General features: G+C 41.1%; 1 long non-coding RNA gene across 1 annotated transcript in view; it reads right to left on the bottom strand.

Annotated features, from left to right (window-relative positions):
* The window catches only part of LOC109451629 (uncharacterized), a 450,797-nt gene that overhangs the window by 396,665 nt on the left and 33,380 nt on the right, over positions 1–20,752 (bottom strand). Inside the window, exon 2 of the long non-coding RNA XR_012489526.2 lies at positions 1,121–1,209. This is a non-coding gene — a long non-coding RNA (uncharacterized LOC109451629). The remainder of the gene's footprint in view (positions 1–1,120; positions 1,210–20,752) is intronic.

Below are 20,752 nucleotides of genomic sequence, written 5' to 3'. Positions count from 1 at the left end.
AAAGGAGTTCAATGTGGGATAAGATACAAGATAAATAAACAAAAATTAATAGCTTTCTTATATGCCAGCTAAAATCTATTGGAAAATTTCACATTGAAGAAAGATCCCATTTACATAGAAAAAAATGTAAAATTCCTAAGAATAACATAACAAAAAAAGATCAAGACCTATATTTTTTTGAAATCTTTTCAATAAACCCAGGCATGGTTGAAAAAGCATCCAGTAATTTGAAGCTTAAGCGCGTGATACTATAAAAGGCTTGAGGATCTGAACTCCTTCTGTCATTAATTTTTATTCCTGGTGAATTCTCTACCTAGAAATAATGAGTTAGCTTCAATTAACAGCCAGCCCATTCCAGTCTTGGGTCATGGAGGGCAATAGAACGCAGTTTTAACTTTTGTCTGCTGGAAGCCAATCAAAGGACATGGTTCTGAGATTGCTGTTGCTCTGACCAACAACACAGCCACCTGACTATTAAAAAACACTGGGACTCAGAGGAGAAGCTTAAAGAAAAATGCCACAGGAAGAAAGCTAATGAATGAATGTTCATTACATATAATAGAAACACATTGAGTATTTGTTAAACGAATAGTGCTTACATGTCCCAAATCATCATGTCTTGATTTATTATAACAAGAAAAGTATTTAACTGTGCATAGCACCTTCACATGCGATGTCTCACTCCATCTTCACAAAAACACTACAAAGTGGTGCAAGTGTGATTCTAAAATACTTGTATGCTTGAAGCATACATCGTGTGCCACAGCACCCACGAGCAGTGTGCTAAACCTTTTACACGCAATAACTCATTCAGGTGATGTCTCATAACATCACTGCGAGATCAGTGTTATTATGATGATGCTTATTTTATGGATAAGGAAACTGAGGCTCGGGCAATTACACAGCCAGTAAAGTGGCAGACTTACTAGGAGCCCAGCTAAGTCTGACTTCAGACGCTTCACTCTTAACCCTTACAGTATGCTTCCTCTGATGGTGGCAGTATTCTCATGAATCATCACAGTTGGCAAGAGCAGCATTACCTACTGCATTAGCTTGGTCCGGCTTTCATGACAGAATCAGATAGATTCAGTGGTTTAAACAACAGAAATTATTTTCTTACAGTTCTGGAGGCTTGACGTTCAAGATCAAGGTACCATCATGGTTGGTTTCTGGTGAGGTCTCTCTCCACGGCTTGCAGACAGCTGCCATCTGCAATGTTACATGACACCTGTTAAACCCCTCACGTGGCCTTTCCTCTGTGCATGCATACCCCAGTATCTCCTCCTCTTCTTGTAAGGACACCAGTCCTATTGGGCAAGTTCCCCACCATTATGACCTCACTTAACCTTAGTTATCTCCTTAAAGGACCTATCTTGAAATACAGTCATATTAAGGGTTAAAGCTCCATCCTATGGATTTCAGGCCCTAACATCTATACTTAAAGACAAGGAAACTGAGGTACAGGGAAGTTAATGAGCTTGCTAAGGGCACATAGCTATAAGGACCTTAGACTCAAACCTAGATGTATCTATGTCTAAATCCCGTGTTCTTTCCACTTCCCCACAGTAATTATTCACGCGGTGGGAAGGGAAGGGGTACGTAAACAATGTGAAAGAACAGATAACAGGAAACTCATTTTCATTCTGCTTTGGAACACTCAGTATACATTTTCAAACCCTGTTTATCTTCATATTTATTTCTAAACTGCTAGCCAAATGAGTTTGCATTGCCTTAGTGTGCCTTCACCCCTACCCCTGACCTGAGAACAAAGAGGGGTAGCCCAAAACCAAATTGACATGCATTGCAAAGACAGCAGGACATTAAAAATCTACCATAGCTAACCACACACCCACACACATATCAACCAGAACTGACTGCATGTACTCGTACTTTGATGTGCTTAGAAAGGGCTATATAAATTCAAATTGCTCTCCTACCTAGGTAACTAATTCAACTTCACAGGGTCCTGGTCTTCCAGTATCGTATTATTTTCCAGATAGATTCATTCGTTTATTTATTCAAGTAGCATTTACTGAGCAGTGTCCACCAATTAGTCAATCCCAAACTAGCTCATTTCGTCCATGGATGGCAGTTGCTCTCCTTGCTTTCCCACATTCACAGACTCTTCCAGTGAGGAATGGGACCTTTCTTGGGAGGGCGGGGATCTTCCCTCAATGTCCCTACCTATATCCTTCCACTCCCAAATGCTACACCCCAAAGTAGGGTAATCTACCTTTGGTAATAAGTATAGTTACCGTGCTTACTTTACAGATAAGAAACCTGAGACAGACGGGGTGAAGTTAAATGTCATACAACGTATAGGTGGTAGTGCCAGGATCAGAACCCACGCAGCCTGATACCAGTCTACACTCGTATTGCTATGCAATATATGCTTCTCGATATGCTCTGTTTCTTTAATTTTATTATTAATATCAGAACTGAAGGAAAGTTTAGGTTTGCAAAGTTAGGAGAGACTTACCTAAAGAAGAGATTTCTGAAGCTAGAAAAACAAGACCTGAGAAGTCAAGGCATTTGTCTGAGACCACCCAGTGAAGCAGGAGAATTGTGCTCCGAGCACAGATTCCTCGGAACGTGGCTTACCTTCCTGACCCACTTCCATGGGTCTGTCACCCCCGTTACCCTGGGACCATGGTGTGGAAGCCCAAGCCCACTAGCCATTGTCCGCCCGAGCACGGCATCCTCCCCACGAGTCAGGGTGAGCCTAAGAAGGACACGCACATCTGGAACAGTGCCTCTATAGACAACCCTCCCTGGTGCGGAAAGACTAAGAATAAAAAATAAGTACAACCGATGAGTGAGAGTTTCATATGTAAGAAGATGCTAAGGGCTGAAAATACAGTAGAGGAAAATAAAGGAGATAGGGAGTGTCACCCATGAGGGTAAAGGAAGAAGTTATCGTTTTAACTAGTGTGGTCGGGCAGAGCCTCACTGAGAAGGTGACATCTTAGCAAAGATATAAAGAAGATAAAGGACACTGCCATGCAGATATCTGAGGAACAGGAATTCCAGGTCAAGGGAGTAGCATGTGGCAAACGCCCCAGGAAGATCTGATGGAAGGTTACTGCAGGAATCCAAGCTGGAGATGCTGGTGGCTAGATGGTAGCGATGGAGATGGTGAGAAGTGGTTGAATTCTGGATGTGTTTTGAAGGCCAAGTCCACAGTATTTTGTGACAGATTGGTTGTGGGATATGAGAGACAAAGTTATCCAAGCACGTCTTCAAGCTCAGGGCTTGAGCACATAGAAAGATGGAGATGCTACCAACTGAGAAAGGCAAGGCTGTGGATAACACAGGTTGGTGACAGGGTGAGAAGGAAAATCAGGAATTCAGTTTTGGACAAGTGGAGTTTGAGATGTCTATCAGACATCCCAACGAAGAAGCAGAGTAGGGTAATGAATGTGTGAGTCTGAGGCGCAGAAGAAAAGTCTGGCTAAAGATATAAATTTGAAAGTCATCGGTAGACAGATGGCATTTAAAGCCAGGCAACTAGCCAAAGTCAACAAGGGAGTGAATTTACATAGATAAAAGAAGACTAAGGACAGAGCGCTGGGGCACTCTAAAATTCAGAGGTCAGGAAGGGGAGAAAGCAGGAAAGGAGATTTGGAAGGAGCAACCCGTGAGGTGGGAGGAGAACCAAGCAAGTGTGTGGTGTTCTGAAAGCTTAGGGAAGAAAGTGTATCAAGAAAGGGGAAGTGTCCAGATGTATCAAAAGCTGCTGCTAGGTCACATAACATGAGTTCTGAACAATGACCACTAAATTAAGCAATGTGGAGGTTACTTGGTAACCTTAACAGATACCATTTTGATGGAGAGATATGAAGGCAATGCTCAACTGGGGTTTGAAAGGGAGGAAAGAACATGAAGACAGCACAGGGGAGCAAAGAAATGGGGTCACAATTAGAATGAAAGGTGAAATCAAGAGATTTTTTTTTAAGATGTGAAAAATAACAGCATGTTTAAGTGCGGATGGGATTGATCCAGTAAAGAGGAAGAGGAAGAGATTGGAGCTGTAGGCAAGCGTGGGAAGGATTGCTGAAATAATGTCCCTGAGGAGGCGAGAGGGGAGAAGGTCTAGGGCACAAGTGAAGGAATTAGCCTTAGATAAAAGCATGTGTAGTCATTCATTAAACAGGCCCACGCAGAGTATGGGGTGCAGTTGCTGGTGGATGCGGTAAGAAGCTTGGGAGCGGGGTCGTCAGTAAATAAAGACTAGTGAGTGAAGCAGCACCAGACCATGAAGAACCACATACACTTCTTTCCAGATTTCATTCCAAGTACAATAGTGAGCAATAGTAAACTTTGAGGCAGATTCTCACTGATTCACAGGAATATGTAAAATAGTTTTAAAATAGAAGGGGAACCTAAAGGTAGAGAGGCCACTTAGGAAGAGGTTGAAGATGTCTAGATGACGGAAGACAACAACATAAATAATGGCAACAGGAATCTAAAGAAGCTGGTAAATTTAAACTTTTCTCAGCAAGGTACTCCGAATATCAATTGAATATGATGGAAGGGGGCTGGGAGTCAGAAAATGACCTGTTTCCTTACGTGGGAAACTGGAAGGGTAGACATACAATTCACTGAGCTAAGGAACTTCAGAGGAAGGACCCAATTGGGAAAAAAGACAAATAATCAGTTTCTGGACCTCTTGGGTTTTAGCTAACTGTGGGGTAGCCACAGACAAAGAGCATGTCTCCCAAGGTTATGAATTATGTAGAGCAGGAGCTGAGAAAAGAGTTCTTAACTGGAGCGAAAGATCCGGAAGTCATTCCAGACAGTTACTGTAGTGCCATTGGCAGAGTCTAAGGGATTAATTGACCACTTCCACACTCAGTGGTCCAGACCACTCTGCTTTTACAGGACTCTTCCCTTTGACTTCAGTTGTCACCCTAATGCCGATGGCACCTGCTTTTCATCTGCCTTTATTTTACATTTACTGTATCGATGTAAAGGCATGAAAGTAGCTAGTCCTGCAGAATAAAATAACAGACCATTGTCACAGCAATTTAGAGACCTTTTCCATTTTCAGTTTTATGGATATAGTCTTGTTACTTAAGGTTTTAGGTGAAAGAATGCTACTATACATGCATTCTAGTTCTTAACTATAAACAACTTTTTTTTATCACGTGCTACTGTGGATAATTCAAGCATTGTGTGTCTCCATCTATACGATGAGCAATAATCTAATTATCTGAAGCAGCAATTCCTAAAATGTGGACACATACCCCTCCCATGCACTCAAGATGCTTTTTAGATGATATGGGAGGTGATTTTAGATGGTACACAGACATGGCACTGAACAACATTCTCTCATTGTAAGAAACTTTATTTCATTTTCTTTCAATCCTTCTGACTAGGCCAGGGCAAGGAAAAAGACAGCCTTTGATGCCAACGTGTCCTTAAATGCCCCTAATACCCCCTTTATAACAGAAATAAAACAGGCCTTGGGTTCAGAGTCTTCCATAAACCACAGTATCTAATTAGACTCAATAACATTGTTTTATTTTCATTGTATTTATTTTTATACTTAACTTCTACTTATGGCAAATGGCTTCCATTTATAGCATGGATACTAAATGTCCTTCTAAAATAGAGTACTTTTTAAAGTGAGCCAACAAGAAAGATATTAAGTAAAAGATGGCTCTTTGACATCCAAAAACATGAAGATGGTAGTGTGAACAGGTCATTCCGACCAAAAAAAAACAAAAAAAAGTAAAATCGTGATTCGTACACATATAAAATGACACATATTAAAGATTTTATCATTTAACACATTATTTAAATGAGGGGACCAGGCAGACGATATAACCAGCTCCAAGAAGTCAAAGAAGCACAAATTTATATTCTTTCAAATGAATGTAGAAATGGGCACAACACTGATGGGGGGTGGGATACCCCCACTGGACAGAATTCATTTGCTTATCAAGAAACAAGAATTATTTTGTTTTACTATCTGCAATCTATAATTTACAGAGTAAGAAAACAGTTCACGGGCAGTGAAAGGCTAGAACCAAACACCTGGAAGGGTATGCTCTAAGCAACGCATGGTTTTCCATTGAAGCACTGGCCCAAGGCAATTTATAGTCCAAATCCTAGGGAAGTCACCTTGACTAGATGGACACATCAGTGGAGCTGTGGCACTCAGCAACTGTATCACCCTGGGCAAGTCATTTCTCCGTTTTCGCCCCAGAAGGACTTGGACAAGACACTTCCCAAAGTTCCTCCATATTATGAAATTCTCAGATTCCTGATACTTAAGCCCCCAAGACTTTAGCTGCGTCAAAGTGGCATCTGGAAAGAGTGCCGCTGATTGGTAAGGTTCACAAGCTGAAACTGGCCTCCTCACCAGCCTTCCCAGAGCAGAAGCAGAGAAGCTGCCTCCGTTTACTCAAACCAGAAGTGTAGTCACTGACCCCCATTCGTACCCCGACGACTGTTAGAAAGAGGGTGTCTTCCTTGGTGTTCAGCTTGTAACTAAGACTTTGCTGAAATCCAACAAACGTACTTCATTTATCATCATCATTATGTCATTAATAACGAGAGCGCAAGTCCCAGCTTCCTCTGGCCACCACAGCACATCATTTACGTCCTTCTTCCTGACATAGCAGCAGGTCTCACTCCTGCTGATAAAGTTCCTGTGCCACGGGGGGGATTAACATCGTTATTTTCAAAGTAATTTGATATGAGACTTTCAGTGATGCCTGGTTCAATTTTTGTGCCCCTGTCTGAATTTTTCTGGACCGCTATTTTGAAGAAGCTGGGTTAACAGCATTTACATTGAGTCCAATTTATACCATCCTCAAGTGACAGAGGCTGGGGACAAGGCAGAGGGTCAGAGGACTGTCCTCCATGACCTTCCACCAGGAAAGAGCCCAGGGCGGGGCAAATACCACCGTAGTTCTCCTCAAACACTATTCCTCTAGCCTTTGGTACCCTGCCAGAGCTGGAGGGAGAAACAAAGAGGGTGGCAGTGCCAGCAAGTCTCAGATCTGCCCCTGATGAAGCAATTCATTCATTTCTCTGTACATTGGTTTGCTGGCCTATTAAAAAAAAAAATCATAATAGAACCACAGGGTTCTCGTGAAGCTTAACATTAGGTGTGGAAACAAAAACACTTAGCACAATGCCACTAAACACTTAATAAATGTGACCGTTATAATTGCCATGTCCCTACCTGACTGTACTTGGAATTGGAAAATGCTCAAAAATAAGCATTCTTTCATTCAGTCATTCAACAGGCATTTTCTCCCTACCCATTTTAAGCATTTTCCATTATTAAAACTATATAATAGAAGTTCACTAATATCTACAGTCAGTGTTGGAAGGTATACACACCAAAGGATGAGGAGTCATTTCTGAAGTGTGGGATTAGGAGAATCTCACGTTATGCTTGCAGTACTACACGGTTTTATTGAATAACAAATATATATATCATCATTGCAACACTTTTTAAATATTTCTATTTTGAAAGAAATGAAATGCAAGTACCATGAGTGCATGATAAACAACATACATAAGCAGAAAAGGAGAGGAAAGAAAAGACTCATCTCCTACCTCTCCAGCTGTCATTGTTCCCACTCCTCTAAAAACCCAAGAGGTCTGACTCCTGCCGAATGTTAACAAAAGATCACGGATACAAGGGCAAGAGCTCTGGAAAGCTGGAGTTCTTAAAATTTAGAAGGTCGTGGATCCCGCTAAGTATCTGATGAGAGCTGTGGACCTTCTTCCACAGACTAGTGCATAGATACATATATACTAGTACCGTTGCAGGGTGGTTCTAAACTCCTGAGACTTGTTGAGGTAGAATATTAATGTCCATGGTAGACCACTAAAAAGATGCTTCACCCGTCTGCCTATTTGTTTAAAGAAGGCATTTGATTCAATACCACGAAGGTCCCATGACCAGAGGTATCTTCCCCACAACAGGTCTGATACTGGTGCCTAATATTTCACTGTTAGAAATTCCTCTGAATCAAAGCATTATTCCCTGTAAAGCTGCAAGCAGCCCCAAGAAATTTGACGCATTAAGTTTGCATCGTTCATTTTCCCAACAACTATTTATTGAGCACATACTGTGTTCCAGGGGACAGGGTAAATAAGACAGTTCTCCTTGAACTCAGCGTCTAGTGTGTAGGAGAGCAAGGGCAGAGAGGTAGACAAGAGATGTGTGAAGTAATTAGTGCTGTTATTGGTTAATGACGAGTGCGATGAAGGAAACAAAGTCATGGCATAGAATGGCTTGGGGGAGGACAGCTTTACATAGGGTCTCAAGGAGACCTTACTGCCTGGTAAGAATAAGCCAGACATCCTGAAATCGGTATGGAAAGACATTTCATGTCACGCCATGAAAATGTTCATTGAAATGTGCATATCATATTTTTTTCTTGGATAGAGGCAACTTCTAAAAATACGAAGCAAGCAAGTTCAGAAAAGAAGATACTGCAGAGAGAGAAAGAAGGGGACAATCACGGGGGAGTCACAAATAGGGAGAGAGATTGAGAAAGATGGGTAGGGAAGAGAGGTCAAAGGCCAAACTGACATATGACTATACCTTAGAATAGTTAGAATCTCAGTTGCAAATAACACATATCTGACTCAAAATGGCTTAAACGGTAAGGAATTTTACGGCTTACACAGGTGGAAATTCAGAAGGAATGCAGGATTTGAGTATAATACTACCAGGGCTTTCGCTCTGTTTTCATTCTCAGCTGTGTCCTCCTCAGCAGAGACAGAGGTAGAGATCGGTAAAGATACAGACAATAGGACACTGTGTATGTGTATGTACATATGTGTATATGTATATGTACATGTATAGTATTTCCAGGCTTTTCTATCCGCCTAGCTCGCAAAATTTTCTGGTTTTGCTTACTGTTTTTTCCACTCTCCAGCATTTTGAAACAGGTTCTGCTATGGTCAGACTAGTGCTTTAGATTTTGTAATAGAGCCTGGGAAAAGTAGATGAACAAAGGGCACAGAAGCTAGAACTGAAGGAGGAGCTTTGCTGGGAATGTTATAAAATTGTAGAAAAGGACAAGTCACAAGATATGAGAGAACTAGATGATTCGATAAGAGGGGCATATGTATCCCGTTCTTAATGTTTGATCAATTTAAATAAAAAGCTTAAGTTGTTTTGGGTTGACATTTTTTGTTTTTTTTAACTAAGTTTGTTTTGTTGTTGTTGTTGATTTTATTGCAACACAGGATTATGTGGGTCCTGGCTTCAATAGAATTACACACCTACACACACACACACACACACACACACACACACACAAATGGTAAAAGCTCAACTACTCTGTTTCTCACACCCCTTGGGAACAAGATTGTCATACGCTCCAAAGCTCTTAGACCTTGTCTAGGCATGTCAGAAGGGACTGGAATTTTGGCAAGCCACTTTTTAAAGGTCATTGACCTCTGGTTTACCCTACAGTGCAAACCATGAACTCTGTACTACAAATCATTATTATTAAGAGTAGCTTGGGTGTACTAGAAAGGTCTGGGATTTATGAGCAGGAGACATGGGCTAAAGTGCTATTAGGTCACTAGCTGAGTGATCTTCAGTACATTCCTTAACATCCCTTTAACATCTGTGAAAGGGGCCTACACAGTACCTACCATACTAGGGGAGTGCAAAACTGAGTTCCTTGAGTATATGGGCTTATCACGTGGACTATTCCATGTTCATTTGTGGATCCTTAAGACATAGCTCACTGATGGCAAACACACAGCCCTAACACTGCAACTCCATGCCCACGAAAAACAAGACATGTACTCCACTGAACCTGGCATACAGGGGCTCTAAATAAAAAATACTTGTGAGTGAATGAATGAATGAACAAAGTGCTCTAGGCACTCACTACCAACTGATCAGAGCTGGCTCTTGAGATCAAGGGCAATTGCTACCCCAGGCCCTAGGCTTTATTCCAGCATTTCTACAATGTGTACAATGGATGTTTACCCACGCCCTCTAGACCAGGGATCCACCACCTAATTTTGTAAACAAAATTATATTGGAACACAATCACACTCATTTGTATTGTCTATATCTGTGTTCACACGACAATGGCAGTTCAGTAGTTGTAACAGAAACCATATGGCACAGGAAGCCTAAAATATTTACTATTTGGGTATTTACAGAAAGAAAAAAAAAAAAAAACCTGCCAATTCCTGCTCTAGACCATGACCTCCTTGAAGGGAGAGGCTGTATGCTTCATCTTCTTTTCCCCAGTACCTGGCAAAGAGCAGGCATTTGATATATGTTAACTGAATTAGCACATGTTGGAGATTCTAAGAAGGATGTTGATTGAACTGAAATTGAGTTCACTAAAATTAGCCATTCTGTTTCTCATCAGGACTCGCGGTGATGGAAAATAATACAGTCTGCTTTCATAAGGAAAAGGGCTGTGGCAAGTAGCCAAGACCCAAAGACCAACTGCTGTGTAGTGGCCTAGAGCTCTTGGGGTGGGGATGGAATTGGGGTGGGGGGGATTGGCGAGTGCAGACCAAGAGAAGAGCATGGAGAGAACATGAAGGAGGAAGTCCAAAGTCAAACCTGGTCTCCCACCTACTTTGCTGAAAACCAACACTACCTGATCAATGAATTTTCATTAAGGACCTCAAAGTGCTGTTTGTAAGCAACTTACCTCGCACATCAGACTCACCTGAGGTAAGTCATAAACCCTAGGGGTGGGGGCCAGGAATCTGCATGGTTAACAAGCTCCCCAGGGGCTTTTAATATACACTCATTATTAGAATCACCGACCTAGAAAATATGCTCTTTTCCAAAGAGAGCATTCCGAATAAATATTTATCTCAGGTGGTTCCCCTGTCCCACATATTTCCATGTAAAGATTTTAAGATAATGTATTCTCACTGAAGATTTGGGTACAATCTGTGGAGAGGTACTTTTACTGTGTCCACACAATACCAAATGCCTGGTCGACCTAACCAAAAATACTGGATAAAGCTTTGCTTCAATGGACTGAACAATCAAAAATTGATTGGTGACCCAAGAGTCTCATGGAGACATAGGCTTGAGAGAGAGACAAGGGCAGTCTCGCCAGGGGGTGAGGGGGGAGCTTACAATGGAATCACTACATCTTGTCGGAAAGTATCTTAACCCCCAAAATAACCAAGATAAATGATCTGTGACTGTGACACAGGACAAAGAATTTCAGTATAACACAGCTGACTATGGAAAAAAATGCAGCCAATGCAGTAAATCACTCTACGGGGAAAAACAAAAAAGAAACAGTTCAGAATGAGTGCCTCCCGAGATAAAAATCATCTTCTGAGATATTTTTGTGGAAAAAGAATTTCCTTAGAATTATTGGGAAATAATTTACAGTAGGAAAAAAGAGCCGTTACCAAATGGCCTCTCTACATGATAGCAAAGAATATGTTTAATATGGGCTCCTTATACTTTATTTTCTATCAATTCTAACTAGGTTTTCATTTGCGGCCGAGGTTGGGCCCCAAGAGCACTAAGTCTAAAATCAATCCTTTCTTCTCAAGTCTGTAAATGTCTATGAAAGGGTTTAACAAATGAAGATAGACTCTTCCCCAACCACTGCTCTGGGACTCGGTTCTGACTTCCGACAGGCAGCCATTCATTACTTGTGTACCAGGGATATTGAAGCAACCTGCCAAGTACTCTCAGATTCTGGAAGCAGAATTCAGAAACAGCATACATTCCAAAGAATTCTTACTAATTTCTTTTTAAAGATAAAATTAGTAAAATGGTATTGGGAAAAATGCATAATCATTTGGGAAAATAAATGATGTTTGATTCCTACATCACTTCCTACACCGAAAGGCATTTCAGATGAACCAAAGATTAAAGTGCAAAATATGAAACCATGAAGATTCTAGAAGAAAACACTGGGAGAAATGTCATAATCTTACAATGGAGAAAATATTTCTGTGTACAACACAAAATTCAAATGCCAAAATGAGGTATAGATGAATTTCACTCCACAAAATTCTGCATGAAAGAAAATATCAGAAAAGAAAGTCAAAGATAAATAACAAACTGGAGGAAATCTAGGGTGCAGTGCGTATCATAGACCAAAGGCTATATTTCATTACTATGCAAAGAGTCCTTAGGAATCAATAAGAAAAATCCAACTAGTAAAGAAAAAATAGGCAAGGACATAGAAACCTCACAGAAAATGAACTCAAATGACTTATAAACATATTAAATTTACTCAGTTTCCTCATAATAAGAGAAATGAACATTAAGAGATTCCATTTTCACCTATCAGATTGACAAAGACAAAAAAAATTATAGCAACTTATATTGAAGGTGGGAAAACACTTTTGATGTCTTACTGACAGGAATGTAAATGGATTTAACCTCTGTGAAATCAATTTGGCAATATTTATCAAAGTTTAAAATGCACATACACTTTAATTCAATAATTAAAGTTCTAGTGATTCACCCTAAAATTTACCTAAACCTGCGCATAAGAACCAGGATTGTTATTGTATCAATGTTTATATTAGCAAAAGCTTGAAACATCCTGAATGCCCATCAGCAGAGGGCCAGTAAAAGGAATTACGATAAATACGTAAAATAGAATATAGTATGAAGCTACTCAAATTAAAGAGGTAGCTTTGTATAATTATGTGAATAAAATCAAAGACATATATTAAGCAAAAAAAGGTGCAGAATAACATACTGTGGTTATGTATGATTATACATGCACACAATATTTCTCGTAGTAGGAAACACAACAAACAGGGGCTGCCTCTGTGGAGAACTGGGTGATTGGGGAATAAGGGTGGGAGAATGACTGTTCACTATACTGTATATCTTTTTTGTAACTTTTGAGTTCTGAACCATCAGGAAATACTATCTATTCAAGAGATATTTTTAAAGCAATGCAAGAAAATTAGACAAATATGCAAACTCTCTCATCATATTCTAAACGAGTCCTGAACTCAGGTTTTTACTTGCATAATTTGAGTATTATCATCAGGCAGGAAAGTTTTTCATAATATTAATTAGTATTCTGCTTTTTTTTTCCCTCCTCCCTCTTCCCAAACATGTATTCAGACCCTTAATAATTCCTTACCTTCGGGAGTTCTGCAGGATAGAAAGCAGAAGCTTCCTAGGTCAATGGTTCTCTTTTGTTAAAGCTCCAGCACTTTGAAGAGATTAGGGCAGTAGACCCAAAGGGGAGGGAAGAGGTGTGCTTCTGAAGATAATAAGGGGTGGAGAGGGAGGAAGAAAGTTTCTCTAATCAGAAAGAAGACAAGTTCAAACAGCACCAACAGTTAAATTCTGGGCTAAGTGGGTCTCTACCGAGGACACAAGAGCTCTCAGGCTCTTCAAAGAGTCCCAACCCCCAAGAGCCAGCAACTAAAGGGCCCATGGAAGCAGCGAGCCCTAACCATGGGACCAGCAGGGCCACCTCTGTGTGGCATTAAGAAAAGCCTGGGACCTTCGCAAAACCCTTTGTGGGAGTGGGGGAACAGCAGGAAAGGTTTAAGGGAATTCCCATAGTGATTGGAGTTGGGTTTCCCTCCAGCCATCACAGTGCAGGGCTGATAACTAGGTTTAAGTTGATATATTTTACAGCTGATTTTGTGGGTGGAGGTTCCTCCCTAGTTTACACGTAGCAGGGTGTACTGTTAATCGGCTGGTGGATAGTAGACACTCAGTATATTAGTCCCAGTGCTCAATGTCTGTTTTTATTTCACCACATGAAAACATCTTTCTTTGCTCTTTTCTACCATGTTTTATCCCTCAAATCTTCCTATGTTTCTTACATATTACCTTTGCCTTTTTCTTTCTCTTTTTCCTTTCCTGCCAAGGTGTAGACATACCGAAGTCATGAGCAAGGACGATTTGCCATGACCGGAATCACTCAAAGATGAAGATGCTTTCTTGAATGTACAGAACCCAGGCCCAAAAATCTAAGAAATTTTAATTTTCCCAAAATGACTGCCTCTCTGGCCAGATTTCTCCATGAGGCTGGAGAAGATCTTAACGCTGAGCCACACGATGAAGGTGGCCCTCTGAGACTTCACAGGAGCCTTCTAGGTACGGCTAGTTCTCTTTCTGCGAAGTATAGAACTGGCCTCTGGAATTGGCACCGAATACAGCCGTGCATTTGAACAGGAGGAGTTCAGGGAACTGGTCCTTCATGGGTCTTCACAAGGAGATATTAAGGGGACTAGTGAGAAACCCAGCATCATTAATCATCAAATAAATGCCACATGGCTGTCTGAAGAAATATAATTTTAAAAAAATGGGGAGAGTGAATGGGGAACTGAGACCCTGGGGGTGGAGGGAGTCCGCTGAGTACTTAATATAACAGGCAATAGAAGGCCCATCTTCTCAAGGACCTAAGAGTTTCAAAACATTTTTTAATTGTGTTTCTTCATTTCAATGATAACTTCAGAAGGGAAAAAAAATGTTTTAGCAGCTGTGAAACCAGCAGCGGCAGTTTGCATTTGAAAGACTAAGTGAGTGTTTTCCAAATGGGCATTGTCTTCTCTGGATTTGAGAGAATTTTTCTTTTCCTTTAGAAGGGGCAATACATTACACCAGTTTAAGAAGCCCCGGTTTTCAGCACTGTGTTTTCAGGCAAGTGGGATACAATGTTCCCATGATTTCCCATCGGTGTCTTAGCACTGATTACATAACAACTAGCCATGACTTTGGAAAGCAGCCCTGATTGAAGAAAGCTCCTAGAGGAGGAGGGAAGGCTTGGAGGGCTGGGGAAGAGAATGGGGTAGCCCGGTGAGACATGAGAAGCAAAAGGGCACTGAGCAAGAGAACAGTGGGCTCCAGTGAGTGGTGGAGCGTCTTGCAAAAGGCCACTTAAGTACCATCCAGCAAAATGTCAGATGTCAACCTAACGGATCGGTCCATGAAGGGACCTGTGGCATCACCGTGAACTTGAGCTGCATCCACTAGGTCAAGCATCCCTCCCCCAAGTTTGCTGCAGCTGCTAGTGTGTACACGAGCATCAACACAAGCCCCCAATACAGACAAGCGGGGACTCCGGCTCTTCTCTTTCTAAACACCATCCATTCTTCAAGGCCTGTGTTCTCCCTGACCTCATCCCACATATTATATCATCTGTGCCATATACTTTATCATTTCTCCATAAGCTGAATTGCTCACTGTTGCTCAGCCTATATTCCTTTACTCTGCCCAAGAATTCTGTAACATCCTTGTGGGAAGCCCTAGGAAAGCACTAGCCAATCATCAACATCCCTATTATTTTCACCAACTACAAAGCACTTTTATGCATATTCTCTCATTTTACTCCAACATCTATCCTGTTAGGCAAACTGGATAGAAAACACGATAGACTTCTATCAAGAAAAGGAAACTGAGCCCCAGGAAAGTTTGCTGACTGGATTTGAACCCCTTAAGTGAACGCACAAGCACACTAACAAATTCTCTACGAGATCAATCACCATGTTGACCTGGGAGTCCTTTTGCTCTTCTGTGATTTGTCTTAAAATCATTCTTCAAAGGAATGGCACATATCCTGGGCTAGTAACCTCACTACCTTCCCTTCATATTCCTCATCCAGGTTGCAGTTATGCAGTTATGTTGTGATTACGGGCCTGATCCAAAATAGGTGTTCAATAAATGTTTGCCCATGAATGAATCCTACCTCCGCCACTAAACTGTAAGTTTCATGAGAGCAACGACACACCTGTCTTGCTCGTTATCAGGCCCTCAGCTCCCAAAGAGCGCCTATCGCACTGCACACCCGCATTACATATTTATTGATAAACAAATGAATCAAGTAATCAATGACTAAACGTCCTCCTGTGAAAAGCACTGTGATGTCCACAAAGAGATTTCTTTTTAAAATCTCCTTTATGTCAACCCCCACACACCAGGGCAGTGAACCCAAAACAGAATAAAATTACTTCTAAGAAAATGAACTGTTCCCCAGTTGCAAATTGGCCCTGGATGCTGCTGCTTCACTCCCATTTACACTCTTTTCAGGCAGTTATTTCAGGTGATGGCATTATCATCGACGGAATTCAATAAAATTACCGGCTTCTCCCCCAACCCTCCCCCCCCCTGCCCTTCAACGTTTATTTTCTATAATCCATCTTACAGCGGGAGACCATTAGCCAGTCAAACAACATTCAATTTCATCAGCATCATCGCTTCAAGGAAACATGCAAAGGGTTTGCACAAACGGGTGTGTAGTAAATTTAGTCTTTTAATAGGTTCATTCTTTATTAGGTATTTATTTCGGGAGGTAAAGTCCTAATTAGATTAAGCGGAGAAGCTAAAAAAGCTATGGAAACACAGAGAGAGATTCCAGAATTAGATGGATTTGGTTTAGGTTTCCAGTTCTCTTTTATTTTATTTTCCTCAGCTGGCTGGAGAAATCCACACTGCAATCTCCAGCCCCTCAGATAAAAGTTTGTGAAATGAAACCTTGCCAACGTTTTGTGTGAGGAAGTCACATTCGTCTTTCTCCTATGCAAAGTTATTGTGGGACCATAATCTAGGAAAAAGCAGCTCCCGGAGCCAATGGTGAACCCAATTTACTGTGGCAGATGAATATAACAAAGGTGGTGGTGGTCTAGATGTTTGGCCTCAAGGCACAATTCAATTTTCAGCTGTTTCAAAGCTATTATGTCAAAGACTGTTTGCATAAACCTAATGTTGCCCGGGTAATCTTGGGTAGGCAGGAGTGGAGACGTCTGCCCTCTACTGCCCAAAATGGAAATAGCAGCTGGACTTCCCTTCAACCCAGATTTAGAACTACAGAAGTCTACTGTCCCCCAAATAATCAGCCATCTCCAGAACTTTCTGAACCATTTTTTTCTCAAGCTTTAAAACCAGAAGTGATTGTTCAGTCTTGTTTCGAGGAAGAAAATGAAGTAGATTGAAGAGGTGATGAGTTGATTGATGATGTGGGAACCTATGAGAAAGCTATTTCCCTTCTTAGAATCTAAAAGAAAATTCCCTTCACCCTCCCATCCACCCACACATGTATATTTATATAATCACACTGATACTTAATGTGTTTTTAACATAGAAAAAAAAAACAGAATGACTCACAGGAAACAAATCAATACATTTCAGAATGGGCTAAAAATGTCACCATAAAAAAAAAATATTTCATGTTTATGAGGGCAAGTGTGGGAGGGGGTATGTTTTCAGTTTCATGTAAAAGTCTAGCTCTTTCTTCAAGTTTCTTCTCTCATTTTTTGTTCTTTCTGTTTCATAGAACTTGCCAACCTCTATGCTAAGCACTTCAGGCACTCAGAGAAGCACTGTCCACATTTAAATGTTTTTCCTTCCAAATACAGATAACTTTTTTAGTGAAATAGCGAACGGGCCACTTTGGGGATAATATTTTAGGCAGGGTGCTATGGTGGAGGGTCTCCAAACAAAGAGAAAGTTCACATGCCAGTAGACAGAACAGGGGACGCTGACCTAAACCCAAACCGTACAGAGTCCATCTTGAACCACACTTGAAACACAAAACTGCCCATCAGAGGATATTGGTCCCAAATGTGATGGAATTAATCCTCAATTGGGTTTTGCAAACCAATGTCCCTCTATCCAGAGTTGTCTTTTAAATGCTTGATATGCTAAACTGTCCAAACCTTGTTCAAGGCAGTGGACACAAGATACTCCTTCTGCAAGCTCAGGTCCCAGGAAGGCCATGGTGAGACGACAACAGAAACACATGCATGGAGTGCACAAGCTATGGGAGAATACAGTCTAGTGGAGTATATAGTTCAATGAAAGAGACTTACATTCATCAGATAACACAATCAAGTGACTAATCACAAAATAAAGATTTTTTTTTAATTGTGTTCACAGGACATGGTTAGAAGGGTACCCACACAATCCCTATGGTAGCAAAATATTTGTCTATGATAATAAAAATATGTACCACTTGTTGAAGTCTTTCCTCATTCCAGGCACTACATGAGGTCTTTTCTCATTGAATCTTCACTACATATACATATGAGGTAGGCATATTATTACCCCATTTTATTGAAGAACAAACTGAGGTTCAAAGGAGTAAAGTAACTTGCCCAAGGTCATACAGTCAATAAAGAGCTCATTTCTAAGTCCAAGTTTAACACCTTTCATTGTTTCCTACTTTTCTAATTATCTAAGCTTAGTACTCTAGCAAATTCAGTCACTCAGTTTAATGTGAGGATCAACCATGTTCAGATCTAGGCAGAGGTACTATATTTATTTTCTTAGTTTCAGTGGCAGAAAAGAGTTAACTATTTTTAAGCAATAGGGGAATGGGCGGTGACTGCCCAGGGCAGTTAGTAGATAAGTGTGCTTTCTGGGCGAGTCTGCTTGGGATCAAGTTCCAGAGCCATGAATTATGAACGGTGCCACCTTGAGCAAATTTCTTCACCTTTTCCTACTTCAGTCTCTTTACCTATAAAACAAGGATGATAATAACAGTGCCTCACTCATGGGGTAGTTTGTGAGGATTAAAGAAGGTAACCCAGTATATCCGAAGCACTTAGAACAGCGTCCACACAGAATAAGCACTCTGTAAGTGCCTGTGTATATTGGATTCAGAGGGAAAGCACAAGTGATGGTCTACCTAAGGGGGTCTTGAGAAACTAAAATGAGATGCTATTTGTAAAGTACTCATAACAGAGCCCAGAACTGAATGAGGATGGCATAACCGTTCAGAGACATCAACTGCTGTCTGCCCATGACTGAGAGAAAGGGGCTTCGGCAGCCAGTGTCCCAGCATCAACAATCACAGCTTCGAGATGAATCGTGTGTGAGTCTCCATCTAGATGTCTGAGGCCAGAACATTCAACAAAGTCTCTGGTCTGACTGAAGAATGGTCTCACGTCGCACACTCATCTGCGTCTGTTAGGGAAGCCTTGGTGTCAGGACTCGGCGGAAATGCTCGTTATGGGAAAAAATGAATTGAATAAGGCAGGAGGTTCTTTAGTTTCTTTCCATATGACCAGTGGTTTGCCTCGCCCTCCCACACAGAATCTGGAACTCAGAGATTGACGGAATGTAGGTCTTCTCAGTTGGTATATTAAAGGGTAGGAAATCAGAATAGAAGAGAATTTGGAGTCAGGCAAAACTGGGTTCAAATTCCAGCTCTGCCCTTTACTTACATATGACCCTGAAGCTTTCTGAGCCTGTTTTCTCATGGGTGAAACGGAGATAAAAATAATATTTTCCTTATAGGTTTGTTGGGAGACTGAAATATGATAATATAAAAAATGTTAATCATAAAAAAGATAGTATAAAAATAATAATAGTCAGTATTTCCAAAACATACCCCTGGAGAGAGATAATTTTTTCACTCTTCCATAGAGATCCCCTCTCTGCTTAAGCCAGTTTGAATTTTGAATTGGGTATCTGTCACTTTCAGACAGATTAAACTGATAGACTTATTGATCTGGGCTTATATTTATGTTCATAAATATAAATTAATTCATTAATAGGAGAGAAATGGCAATTGACTATACATACTCTTCTAGCCTCCTCATTCTTTGAATCATTGGTACATCCCTATGAAATGTCTCTCCAGAATTGGGAATGTTTTCTAAAAAACAGAATGAGCAAAATTTGCATCAAAAGCTAGGAATGAACCAAATTAAGTCCACTAAACCTTGACTCCACCAATGTAAAACATAAGGTTTATGGCAGCATCCAACAATTGTAAATTCTATGCTCATAATTCAGAATCACTCAAGACCAAGACTTGTGTATGTTGAACCAAAAGTAAGTTAATTCATGAATCCCCAAGCAACTGATTTAAGAAAAACAAACCCTAAAAACTAAAGAAGTTTCCTTTTCAGGAAAGTAGACATTGTGCATCAAAGAAGCGTGTTCTGTGGTAGGACAGTTATTTGATAAATCCATTCATGTGTTTTTCCTTCCTGTCTTTTCATCTTTTCTTTTCCTTGTGTCCAAAGAGGTGCCAAGTTCTGTGCTTCCCTGCCCAAGGGAAGGTTTGTAACTGGAACAGTTTCTTCCCTGGCTTTTGTTCTCAGACGCCTGCATTGGCGATGGCAAGCTGATGGGCGATGGACATTTTCCGTTGGCCTATGCAGAGTAATTTTAAATGATTGAGCCAACTTTTAACACAAAAGAGATTGCCCATAATAACCTGGATGTCTAGCTTTTCTTGAAAAATCAGAAGATCCAGCAACACAGGGCAACATAAGTAAGGACAGCTTGTACCAGAACAAAGTAGCAGCCCCCATTCAGAGAGAACATGTGCCAAGCCCCTGCCAAGCTGCTTTACTCACTTGCATTCCTATCTGGCCTCTGGAGGCATGTGAGTTTGCAATTCTAGGCCTAAACCTACTGCGGAGAGTATGCCAGGAGTCCTGAAAGGACAGGAGAATAGGGTTGGAGATTAAAGGGAATTCCTCCGATAGAAGCAAGAAGAGAAATAAATTATTGCAAGATGAAGGAGGTATCCAAACACTGCAGAAGAGAGAGGGCTGCATGCTCCCAGTGCGCGGCAGGGTTGGCAGGGGCTGACTGGTAGTGTTCTGGAAAAACAGCAAGCCTTTAGCAAGGAATAGCCGTGTGGTTCTCTGCTTTGACAACCAGGCTCCTGTTCCAGTTGTGACACAAAAGCCTCAGGGCAGGAATCACATCATGTGGACCGGGCTCACGGGAATCTCGGCAAACGAGGTGCAGTGACGGCAATGCCTATCCCCTCCCCACCGCCCATCCCTGACTCTGCTGTAGAACCCCTGAACACTTCCAGAGATG

Source organism: Rhinolophus sinicus, chromosome 5 (assembly GCF_057876585.1).
Source record: "Rhinolophus sinicus isolate RSI-liver-muscle chromosome 5, RSI-T2T, whole genome shotgun sequence".
Taxonomy (NCBI): domain Eukaryota; kingdom Metazoa; phylum Chordata; class Mammalia; order Chiroptera; family Rhinolophidae; genus Rhinolophus; species Rhinolophus sinicus.
The sequence above is the reverse complement of the archived record's forward strand: the minus strand, read 5'-3'. Positions and strand labels throughout refer to the sequence as shown.